We start from the raw sequence: 12824 nt of genomic DNA, 5'->3' as shown, positions 1-12824 counted from the left end.
ATTGCATGTGTTGTAACACCTTTCTGCCTACTGTTAGTACATTTCACAGGGAGTCAGTGGGGCACAGTTGACATTTGTTTTCAAATCAGGGACATCCCTGTAACTCAGTCACAGTTGCTATGTCTGGGCTCTTAACTATTCAACTATGGCAGTGTTTATCCTGCTCTGAGTATGTGTGTGCTTGCTAGGTGCTACTGTGACATTATTACCTACTAGCTACCAACTAGCATGGCTGTTTCTCTTCACACAGTACTATTTTGCAAATCCACTAGATTTGACAGTAAATATACATGGCATGATTTGTGTACTAGACTTGCTATATTCCCTTTACATTAATTCCTACTATTTCATGATATATTTCTTTCAGTACAATGTTCTTGTATAGCAGTCTTGGCTTAGTGTTAAGTCATGCAGACTACTGTTTCCAAGGTCCTGGGTACGAGACTGACAGAGGAATTTTATTTTGCTGCTGTGCAAACTACAGGCCTTGTCATTCAGAGTGACTAAGGCACTTTTAAGCAGTTGTAAGCGGGTTAGCTCTGGTTTGCGTGGAGCTCACGCATGTGCACTGTCGCTTAGCTTCACGCACACACGCTTAGCTAAGCACACAGAAGCGCACACCCGCTTACTACTGCTTAAAAGTGCTTACTCTCGCGCACACCCGCACTAATTTCTTTTAAAGAAAAGAAAATGGGGAGATAGGAAAGTGGAGAAAAAGGGGGCACAAAGAGGGTAGGACAGTAGGAAAACAAGCTCGGGATTTCCAGGAGGGATGTAGGAAAGGCCCATAGCTGCCCATTTCTTTATCAGCAACAGCTGTGCATATGTTTGTAATTTGGTGTGAAATTTGAAACCTTCCACCCCTGAGAGAGGGGTGAGGACAACAATATTTGTTGTACAGCCAATTGTAATTACCAGTTTACATGTCCAGCAGACATGTGTGCGAAATGGGCAGCTATGTATGGGGCGTAATTTTTTTGTGGGAACAGAGTGCCCTTTTTTTTTTTTTCAGGTGAGAGTGGAATGTCAGGTACAGGAAGTAGGTATAGATGGGGAGGTAGGTAGGGGAGGTTAACAGACAAGACAAACAAGACGCATACAGGGGTGGTGTATGACACATGTGGGGGGGGATACACAATTGACGGGGATGGATGTTTGGATATCTCAAGCCCATGAGCCCACAGATGGCAACAGTGGAACTGAGATCCCCACCCATGGGCAGTTCCTTCACTGCCCAGGACGGGTTTCTGCTGGGGGCTGTGTAGGATGGGCAGCAGGCACGCCGTGAGTTGTGCCACCCGTGTCTCAAGCTGGTGTAGGGGCCCACGCACAGCATGCCTGATCTCCCTATGCACCACAGTCCGGACACTACGGAGGGTGAGTGGATGTTCTCCTCCGGCCACGCTTGCAGAGGGGGGACAAGCCCCATCCCCTGCAGCTCTTCCACCCACAGGTGGCACAGGGCCACTGGAGGAGTGTCCAGCCTGGGCACTACTGCCAGGTGCACTCGCCAGCTGAGGTGGGAGAGGTGGGTCCGCTGGAACCCGCCTTCCCTGTCATCCTATGTTTTGCATTATTTTATGACAGTTTGGATTAGTAACGTACAATACCATTCACAATTAGTTGTAACAGGATGCATTAGTATTCCCATTAACAAAAACACCCATATATTCAAGCCATTGAACAGCAAGCATAACACATGCATAATTTGAACAACAATACACAATCCAACAACATGCAGGGTTGATTGATGGCAGCAGGCCATCAGGTTTGGATGTATGAACAGGGCACATGCATCAACGTACATGCAAATATGTATGAACCAACAGGACAAATGTCCAGGGGAGTTAATTGTGAATACACATACCCATTTCATGTGGAATGGATTATTTGTGGTTATAGGGTAGGGTGAAGAAATATTTCATTAACAAATTCAAATACCTATACATATGCTGTGCATTTCTACTAGCTGCAGATATATACACACTACAGGTCTAACTACAGTTTCCTATGTGTAAACTTATGCATGTTGGTGATGGGAATGTTACTGCTACATTAATATACATTGCATTTTTATTCATACACATTCATATCTGGCTCTGTTCAGCTACAGCATCCTGCTACATTTGCTTTTTATGGCTCTAGACAACTGTGGATGTTTGGTATTTCATACAACCATACTATCTGCATATTGCAAACATACAGCAACATATCCACATTGTGGGACACACATTCCAGCTTCACTACATTATTCCATACATTTCACTGTTTGGTTGTGCCTGTCACATTCATTTCATTCTGTACTGACTGCAGTATACTTTATTTAGGAGTTATTACAACTTTATTGGTGGATTCATACCTCTTTCTCACACTCTCACTTATTTTATTTTTACAGTTCAGGATGGTACTTAATTCTAGGCTTTATTGACATGTTTTACTTGGTTACAACAATCCTTTCCAATAGTCTCACTTGTGTCATGTTTCAGATTTTAAACGGGGATATATTTCACACATGTGTTTTACTCAGCTTGTGTAGCTGTAATTTACAGCCTGCTGCAGGTTATGTACTATTACATTACAGGTGGAACATCTTTATTTCAGACTTATTTCATTTTTATTTTTGAATTACAGGCTGCATCACACTTATGTAATCACACAGTACTAGCAGAATCTCTCTTACACTGTTACTTGCACTTTTTATTAATAAGTGACTACACTGCACTCTTTTGCAAGCTGTCATACTTATATTTTTAACAGTTACAGGGAGAGAATTATTAACCTGCCTGGTGGCGCAACCGCACAAGCCTATCGGCATAGGCTCGACGATTCATGGAACAGACACCTGGAGCTGTAATATAAATGAAGTAATATTGGAATACACATCTCCATAATATCAGCTAGGTTAATTTCTTGCATAAATAATTACATGTAACTTACTCAGTAGTGGGGCGTTGGGCATTTGCCGGGCCTCCTGGATCCAACGGTTCAGTTGGTCCTGCTTCTGTCTCTTCAGGTCCGCATGGTGGTGACGGACCTGTTCACCAGTCCTTGGTATTCCGGTGGCAATGGTGAGATCATGTGCCAACCGGTCCCACGCCTCAGCCTTGTATGCTCCCCACAGGACCTGGCCCTGCATGAGTTGGGCCTCATGATCATGGACGAGGAGCCAAACCATATATTTGGACTCCTCAACGCCCCACCTCTGTGCTTGGAAGCAACTACCCTCTCCTACACCTGCCATCCTGACTGCAAATCGATTCCACAATCAGTTATGCTGTGTATTCCCGCCTATGGGGCTTATATATGCCGTTTTTCCTGCACTTATCTGTGACTGGCCATTTTGGAAATGTATCAGCTTCACAAAACCTGCTTTGTCATGCTTCTCTTTCCATTCATTCCTATATATATGCTAATACTGCATTTCTAAGTGTAACTGTCATGGCTTAGTGGTTCAGTACTTTGACTATGGTGCATGGTATCCTGAGTTCGAGCCTGACCATTGCTTTGTTTTTTTTTTATGACTGTCTACACAAGCTAGGAGGTGTGTCTGTGTAAAGGCAGTTTTGATACAGCTTGCTCAACGTTGCCCGCCGGTTATCTTGTTGGCATGGTGCGCAGCTCCGCGCAAACAGGTCACGCTGGTTTACGCATCATTTCGCTGTCAGCACGCATATTATGCTCAGTTCAGCTACGGACACACAGTTTCAGCATGTTACAACACTGCTCAACCCCAGACACTCATTTTACACCTGTTAAACCACTGCTCACCTACGGGCAGATATACTCAGCTTGTTAGAGTGTAGCTCAGCTATAGGCACTTCTGACATTTTATTTTTTTTTTTATTATCTCACATTTCTTCAAAATACATGGCCCATTTCATTACATTTTACATAAAATATAATTTTATATATGTACATATATGTCAGGGAATTGTTTTGTGCTTATTTCACTAGAAATAAAAATTGATGTTGTGGGGGCTCAAACCGTGACTGCCTCATCTTCAGCCAACGTCTCTACCGCTGCACTGTTGCTTCTTGGCTTACTTTGCATATTTAGATCTTATATGCTTTTCCACTGACTGCTAACTGTGGCTAAGCGATGGGCACGCCTGCGCAAACGAGCACAATTACAGGCAAACATCTTTAGAACTTATAAAAAAATATAACATGTTCATTCTTACTTTTTATGTTTATAGTCTGTGGGGCCATGTGTTGTGTTGTGTTTGTTGACATTTACGCAGACTCTCTCATCGGGGTTTACTTTCGGGACTGTTCCTCTTCTGGGGGCGTGTCCGTTTGCAGGACTCGCCCTGTGGACATGCCCCCTACTTTCTTACATGGACCGTGTTAGCCTTGGGTGTGAGTCAGCATGCCCTCATGAATATGCATGGCATGCTGACATCACACCGTTTAACTGCAGCCTCCATGTAAGACTTGTAACTCTTACACGGAGGCTTTGTGAATCCTGACCTATGTCTGTCTTGGTTTGACTTTGTTTCCTGTTTATAATTCTCTTTAGCATTACAATCCATCTATGAATGTCCTATGTTTTCACACATCATACATGTTTGCTCACATTTTTTTGCTTCATGACCAACTTACACAAATAAAACATTTCTTTTTGTCACAGTTAATTAAATGATCATTCTTACCACAAAAAATATGCCTTTGGTTGTCCCCATTATCTAAGCAATCCCTTATTCCTCTCCATATTAATTATACTTGATAAATGCATTATTTTGTCATTTTGCATTTTTAATATAACACCGCATTCCAGTCCCCTACTCCTTAAACCTCTATTGTAATAGATATTTGTAATGTCCTTTATATCTCTACACACAGTTTTTGAATAGTCTTTTAAAATGCCTCTTTCAACTTCAATTTGAAATTGTAGACTCTTTTTTTTTTTTTTTTTTGCTTCTCTGTTAAATGCCTGCACAACATATAAGTTCCAAGGATTTTCATTCTTTCATTTTCATATTGTTCTAAAAGTTTTCCATACACTCTGCCTCCTCAAAAATGTCACAAAAAGTATCTTTGTTAATACAAATAAATGCTCTTACTTCTATGGGTTCAATACCCAGTGGTGAAATGCTGCTGTACAAACAAAACAACACCAAAGAAATACAGACACGTAGAGCATTTAAAAGATTTAGTAACTCACAGAGCTTTTGGGTAACAAAACCCTTCTTCAGTGTGTATCCTTGTTTAAAACCATCACATTTTTATGCACTTAGTAACCACATGGCACAGACCCTAGGTAAGTAATAGATTATTAAGATGTATATAAATGGTTAATTGTTGATTTATTGATTAATTAGGGGCTGTGTCATGTGGTTACCAAGTGTATAAAAATGTGATGGTTTTAAACAAGGTTACACACTGAAGAAGGATTATGTTACCTGAAAGCTCTGTGAGTTAATAAATCTTTTAAACACTCTGCGTGTCCATATTTCTTTGGAGATTTTTTGTTTTAGTTGTACAATTTGGTTCTCCAAAGACAGTTTACCTTAGTGCTGGTTTCCTTTGTTTGAAATGATGCTGTCCCATATTTCACACCTGTCCAGTTCCTTTTCCATTTTACTACTTTTCCTCACCCGATGTTTTCTTCTCTTCTTTCATCTTCTCTTGCTGTTTGTGCATAAGGTTTCTTTTCTTCTTTCCTTATTTCCTGAACTTCTTTTTCTTGTATTCTGTCCATTATTTCTCCCCATGCCTTCTAGCTTTCTGGTTCTCTCTGTTCTATTAGTTCTTTCGAATAAACATCCTGCACCCCCTCCCCCCACCGGATGGTTGAAACAATACAGTCAGGTGTTGCAGAATCTGTTGAAATCAAATTCTGTTGAAACAAATCTTCTGAATCCATAATACCTACCTTGATTCCTTCTTTTTGTCTTTTAACTAGTTCTCCTTCTGCTTCTTTCCTGCCTTCTCCGTTCTCTCCACTCTGCTCAACCTCTGACTCATTACTTACCATATTCAACATTTTTCATGTTTGATTAACAGCCTCACTCATCTCCAGTACTTGAAAAACATGATCTTTCTCTTCCACATTTGATTTTATGCTTCCTGCTTCTCCAAGCTGCCTTCTCACCTGGACCAGAAGTCAGGAAGCACAACAATGAATAGAGTCCCCGTACGCAAAGAGTAGGGGAAGTTCCCTGATGCCCTGGCCAAATTCCCCCAAGTAGTCAGGGGTGTAGTAAGCAAATTCCATTTTGTACTCATAACCTCTTAGTGGTACCACCCCAAGTTGGACAGCTATCATTTGAAAATGGATTCAGTTTCTCAAAATGCCCCCCAGCACTTAATAAATGTAAGCAACATTTTCAGCTGTTCCTTCTAAAAATATTAAATATATTGCTTTTAGATTAACAATACTACAATTGTTGTTGGAGGCACTCATTAAAACAGTTGTAGACATAATATGACTAAAAAATGACATATTGATATGATGCTTAGAAAAAAATATATACTCATTAGAGTACAAAGAATATGTCCGGCTACACCCTTGCTAGTAATATAAATACCACCTCATTTCTCACCTGAAAAGAGACTACTAGCCTAGTGGGACTAACCTAGACAACAAAAGATAAATAGAATAAAAATAAAAATAAAAATAAATAAATAAAATATATTAAGACAGGTGAGTATAGGTGTGATGCCCCACCACTGGCCCAGTGATCAAGGAGCCTCAATCCTCACCACTGGCTACAGTGGGGGACGTACACACCGGAAAGGATGACAAGTACATACACAGTAAAGTGCAATTTCTCTTAAGAGCACACAGACTACAGTCTGTCTGGGGCTGGTTTCTCTCTTTTTCTCAAGATCCCCACTAAGACTCCCCATTGGCACAGCTATACAGTTGAGATCTCAGCTGAGTGGCCAAGCCAAGACCTCCAGCACCCTCTCTGTCCAACCCGTGCTTCATGTCCCTGCCCAAGTAGCTGACACACACACACACCCACACACACACACACACACACACACACACACACACACACACACACACACACACACACACACACACACACACAAACACACTCTTTGAGATTTGATTTATATACACACACACACACACACACACACACACACACACACACACACACACACACACACAAACACACTCTTTGAGATTTGATTTATATACACACACACACACACACATGCACACGCACTCCTGGGAAAGGCTGGCGCAGGTATACTAGCTATGCCCCCTTTTGCCCAGACTATGAGATAGTTATTACTGCCACAAGCCAACTTGTTATCACCTACTTTAAGGCCCTGAACAAAGGGTGTCCAATCTTACTGTGTAATGTTACTATTAATCCAAATGGTAGTTTGACCAAGAGCAAGGCACACAGTGTCACCAAATAGATATGCAAGTACTCTCAGAACATAAATATGTCTCTACACAGATCAGCCACAATTAAAGGTTTAAATATATTTATTAATAATTAATAAAAGAACAAGAAAATAGTAGATAATCACAGTTACATCAGAGTTCAAAATCACAGGAAATATTTAAAACAACATTGTGGGACAGTCTCAGATAAATAAAGAAAACATCTAAGCTATACTTCCCTATTTCCCTGTCTATATCTAAGAGAAATTACTGTACCCTAGTTAACTTACTTACAGACCTAGCAGGCAGATCTGGTGAGTGTATGTTCTTGATAGGTCAAAGGCAAAATACAAAATGCATGTTCTCTCTCTCTCTGTCTCTCTCTGTCTCTCTCTGTCTCTCTCTCTCTCAGAGAGTTCTTAAATTAATATTTCAAATATTACTGCTGGGGTAACTGGCAGCATGACGTCACTTCTTGTCATCTGACTTATCAGTTCCCAGGCTCACAACCATTGAGTCTTGCATCTACCTGTGAAAACACATAGACCTTAAATCTTTTGGCAAATGGTGGAAGTCGTAAAATAATTTACATTCCCCCACATTCAAAGAGAATATAAAAAACGTCTAGTTCTAGACATTATGTCTCCTGTTGCACTGAAACTGAAAGATAGCATCTCTTTTATTACGTGGTTATAAAGTAATTTAAGTTTTTAAGTATTCTTCTGAAGTTAACTTCTTGTGTTTCAGTCCCCATTGTTAAAATACATATTCATCTAAACAGTTACAATAGCGTATATACATTTCTGCTCAGTATTTTACAAAATATCTCTTCCGCAGACATGTCTGTACAATATGACATGCAGTTCTAATGCAGCTGTAACAAAGCAATTGCATCATGCTGATATTCACAAATGACACACAACCACGTCCATATTCTAGATAGCTGGGCTGGCAGTATCTCCTTATGTCATACTTCTATATAAATCATATTAATATTCAAATGACATATAATTATTTGCAAAATTCCAGATAGCTGGGCTGGTATTGTCTCCTTTTGTTACAATAGGAAGTGATTCCTCTTATGAGAAAGAATAGAAGATACACTGGAACACAGTGATATGTGTTTATGTTCTTTGATGTGTAATATTTTGCCTGATGCTTTATTCTGTTTTTGAGTGTTTTGTTTTGCAACATGAGTTGTGCAGGCTTCCTTCTATATGTTACTTTTTGATGTTTATTCATTTTGTGACACATAATATTTTACCAGTCTCTGTGAGCCCTAATAGTGATTGTAAAAGTATTGATTCACACAGCATACAATTCTGGTATATAATTACTTGATTTGTAACCTGCCTTCCACAACTTCTGGCAGATGAAATAAGGTTCCCAGCCAAGTAAAGTTAAAAAGCATTACAGAACTTCTGGCAGTAGAAATAAGGCATGCAATGTGGATAGATTTACCAAGGTTTTTTATTATGTGCTCTAAAGGTGTATATTGATAAAAGGACTACTTAATAAGGACACAGCTGCAGTTTAATGTTTTTGGCTCTGTAGTTATTGTTATTGCTAACAGACAATAAGCTAATAACTTCAACTTGTGGTTGAGCCCCCCTGCATTTCCAGGGTTGTAATACTTTTGTTTCTATCTCTGCTAGGTAGCCAAGGACCAAGGTAGAACTACTTAGTGTCCCAAAATGACTTTTTATTTTTAGAGAGTATACCTGGAAATTGTGTCTTCCTGTTTACACTTACAGTAGAGGCAAACCTTGCAGGTCTACTAAGCAACTGCAGATAGACTGATACTCACAAGTGAGGGGGTATGTCCCACTTTACTCTTCTTCCACCTCCTAATTCCCCAGCCACCCTCAAGCCACAGTTGTAACTTTTCTATACAGCACCATCCACAATTCCCATTATTTAACCATCTTCTTAAAGCCACACAACACATTCAAAACATGTCCCTAGTTGAGACTTTCTACTAACTTACATGCTCCACTTAGGTCATACAAGCTCAGGTGATGTCCTCACACCCCTGAACAGTACCTGCTGGCCCACTATTATAATATTGCAATCTACCCCTAGTTCTAATATTCACTCCCAAGTACCACATTCTAAAACAGCCACTTTCCCGCATCACATATCACTAGGCTGACAACATTACATTTTATGTGTCTGCAACACTGCACATTTCATCTCTCTTATCTCACCTACTTCTTGCATTTCCATTCTCACACTTCCCTATTGCTCGCCTTCCCACATTGATGGCATCAGTTCTAAACACCTCTCAGTTTAACATGCCTACACACACTCCAAAGTCAGGCTCTCTGTCATGGTAACATCTTAAAGCCAAAATCATTAGAAACAAGATTGACAGGATAAGCTGTTTTCTGAGCTCACATGTCCCTGATCTCCTTACAATAACTGAGTCTTGGTTGAAGAATAGCTATCATCATATACACCATTTCTTCCCTGGGTATACTTATTTATTTGAGGCCTGGCCAGGTGACAGACCTGGTGGTAGTGTAAGGCTACTGCACAAATCCTCTATTAACATCTCATTTCTTTCCCAAACCATTATGTCCAATAAGTCCAACTCCAAATAGCTACTAACTAAACTCACATTCAGTCCTTCACAGTATATATACCTGGCCATTGCCTATCTGCCACCTCCTGTTTTATTCCACAAATTTAAAGAAAAACTACTTCTGTCCATGCTTTCTTACATCTAACCACATAAATGCATCATCATCATCCCGGGTGACTTTAACCTAAATCTTCTGAGCCCAATTAAGCATGATTTAACTGAATTTCATGCAGATCTCAGCCTACTCAACTAGTAGATATCGCAACTAGACCCAACCCCAAATATAATCACTATTCACTTCTTGACATCATTGTTACAACCCATTCCAAAATATATGCTCTATCTCAGTTTACTCACCCACATTTAGAGATTATTGCCCTATCACATTCTCCCTATAAAATTTACAAGTCAAATACTCCCATTCTAGTATCTTTCAGGCCCAAGCCCCCTCATAAAATCCCCATTCCACACTCAAAGCTTGCTACTATTAATTGGTTCCCAATACTCTACCTTTCTGATGCTAACACTGCCACAAGTAAAATAACACATTTATTAGTGATCTCAAGGCTACCAGAAGACTCCAAAACTGAATGGCTCACCAAGGAGCTTGAATCCTTACTGTGGCGTAGACTGGGAAATGTGGAAACAAGGCACCACCACAAACAACCTTGACCATTACAAAACTCTGAGGAATGTGATCAAACAGACCACCCATGGACTCTAAATCAAACAACTAAGTTTAAGCATACCACCCTTCTTCGCTCCCTTAAACATTTCTGTGAGGAAGTCAACAAACTAACAGGAAGATCCTCCCTGAATGAATTATCCAGTCTAGGATACATACCCTGCCTATCTGGTAATCTTATACCTTTGGAATTCCTCAATGAATTCTCAAGCCTTCCCATGCCTTCAACTATCTTCGATGCCTCAATGCAGCCACACAGCAAAGACAGCCTAGCACCTCTCATTTCATTCCACCTAATTAAATTTTACCCCTACTTGAACAGATTCCTATGGACTCGTCACCTGGACCCGACAATATCTTCCCTTGGTTCTTATACTAGTGCAGAAATTTTTGTGTAACGTACCAGTGCAACCTTTAACTTATCACTGATATTATGCCAAATATCAACCCCGATGCCACTGCATGGTTCAAAGGCTTTCTATACAATCATTCATCAACTAATATATAGGACATACTCTTTCCAACATTCACTCTGGAATCCCACAGCACTTCATTTTAGCACCTCTTCTGTTCTAAACTTCCACTAGACTTGCCATGTTTATCACTTCTTTTTATACAGATGCTATTGTCATCTGTAGGTCTGATGCCTCAAATCATACAATTGAAACTTAACTGCAAAAGTGTCTTCATCTTCTTCTTCAGCTGCAGCATTGGCTAAACTGCAAGAAACTACTGCTTAATGCCAAAAAATAACCAAAAAAAGGCCATGTTATTCTGCAATCATAAAAGATTATCCATATCCCCTCAAACCTTTTATATCCTTGCTTGTTATAACAATTCCATTGAAACCAGCACCTCTTTAGATATTTAGAGATCTAGTGAGAACAATCACTAAACGTCCATGACCACATAGAAAACTGAGAGCCAAGATCAAACAGTCTACTCTTCTGGGCCAAAAATATCTCAGTTCCTCTCACATCCAGCAAAAAGGCTGCTACAGGAAAAGGTATCCTCCATGCTTAACTTGAGGATTTTTTTATATTTGCATCTGCCTCTGTCAGAAATACTGCCACCATTAAGACCCTGTTCAATAAAATATGTTGATTCCTATCTAATTCACCATGGCATGAACACCAGTGCCTTACTCCTTCAAAGGCTAAGTGGCTCCAATTACAATCCAGCTCAAATATATTTCTTGGCTTACTATTCAAAATACTCAAACTTATTACTCTCACCCCCTTCCAAACCTTTTACTGCCACTCAAACCTATAATCTAAGAAGTCAAGCCAGAGACGGTAATTCCATACAAACCCCTTCTCTCAGACTGCACTGTGCTAGCCCCAAAACTATGGTAGTCACTTCCTCCTGATTTAACTAATCACACAAACTAATCCCTGTACAGGTCACAGTTTAAATAATACTTACTAAAACAATTTGAATGCAACTGTCCATCCAAAGGGCATGCCACTTAAAACAATATTTAAAGTTGAGACATAACTGATCCAGCCACTTAACTCCGTCATCCTAAACAGTGATTCATCTTCCTACACCATTAGTTAATTAATTAGTCCATATGTGCAATATGGGACTAATCTGTGCTCAGTGCTTATAAGTTAGCTAACAGTTGCAGAATGTGCTTGAGCTAACTAATGCAGGCCAGGTATATATTAATCAGTACACACTGCTTACTACTTATAGTTTTATTCATTTGATTTATATCCACTCATTATTCAGTATACACTGATTATTATTTAGTTTGTATTTATTTTATTTATATTCATTTGTTGACTAGGGTAGAACACTGATCCACCTGGACCATTTTCAAGTTCAGCCCAGATAGTGCAAGCAACAACCAAAACACAGCAAAGCAGTACATTTCAGATAAAAACAGAAATAACATTTCTAATAAACCTGTTTTGTATTAGTTTATTGGCACAAAGTGCTAATTTTCATTTGTTTATTAATATAAGCATATTGCACTCGGTGTCTTAGTGGTAAGATCTCTGTATTATAGCTTCAAGGTCTGGGATTTTATTCTGAATTTCAGTTACTGTCTGTATGGAATTTACATGTTCTACTTGTGTCCGCCTGAGTTTCCTTGAGGTGTGTATGCATGTGTGTCTGTCTATGAGTGCATGAGTGTGTCTATATAGATAGACTGCTAGATTCTGGAAGCATGATTTTCCTTGTCAGACTTCCCGTAATGT

Source organism: Protopterus annectens, chromosome 4.part0 (assembly GCF_019279795.1).
Source record: "Protopterus annectens isolate FY-2018-M chromosome 4.part0, PAN1.0, whole genome shotgun sequence".
NCBI lineage: Eukaryota > Metazoa > Chordata > Ceratodontiformes > Protopteridae > Protopterus > Protopterus annectens.
Note: the sequence above shows the minus strand (reverse complement) of the source record.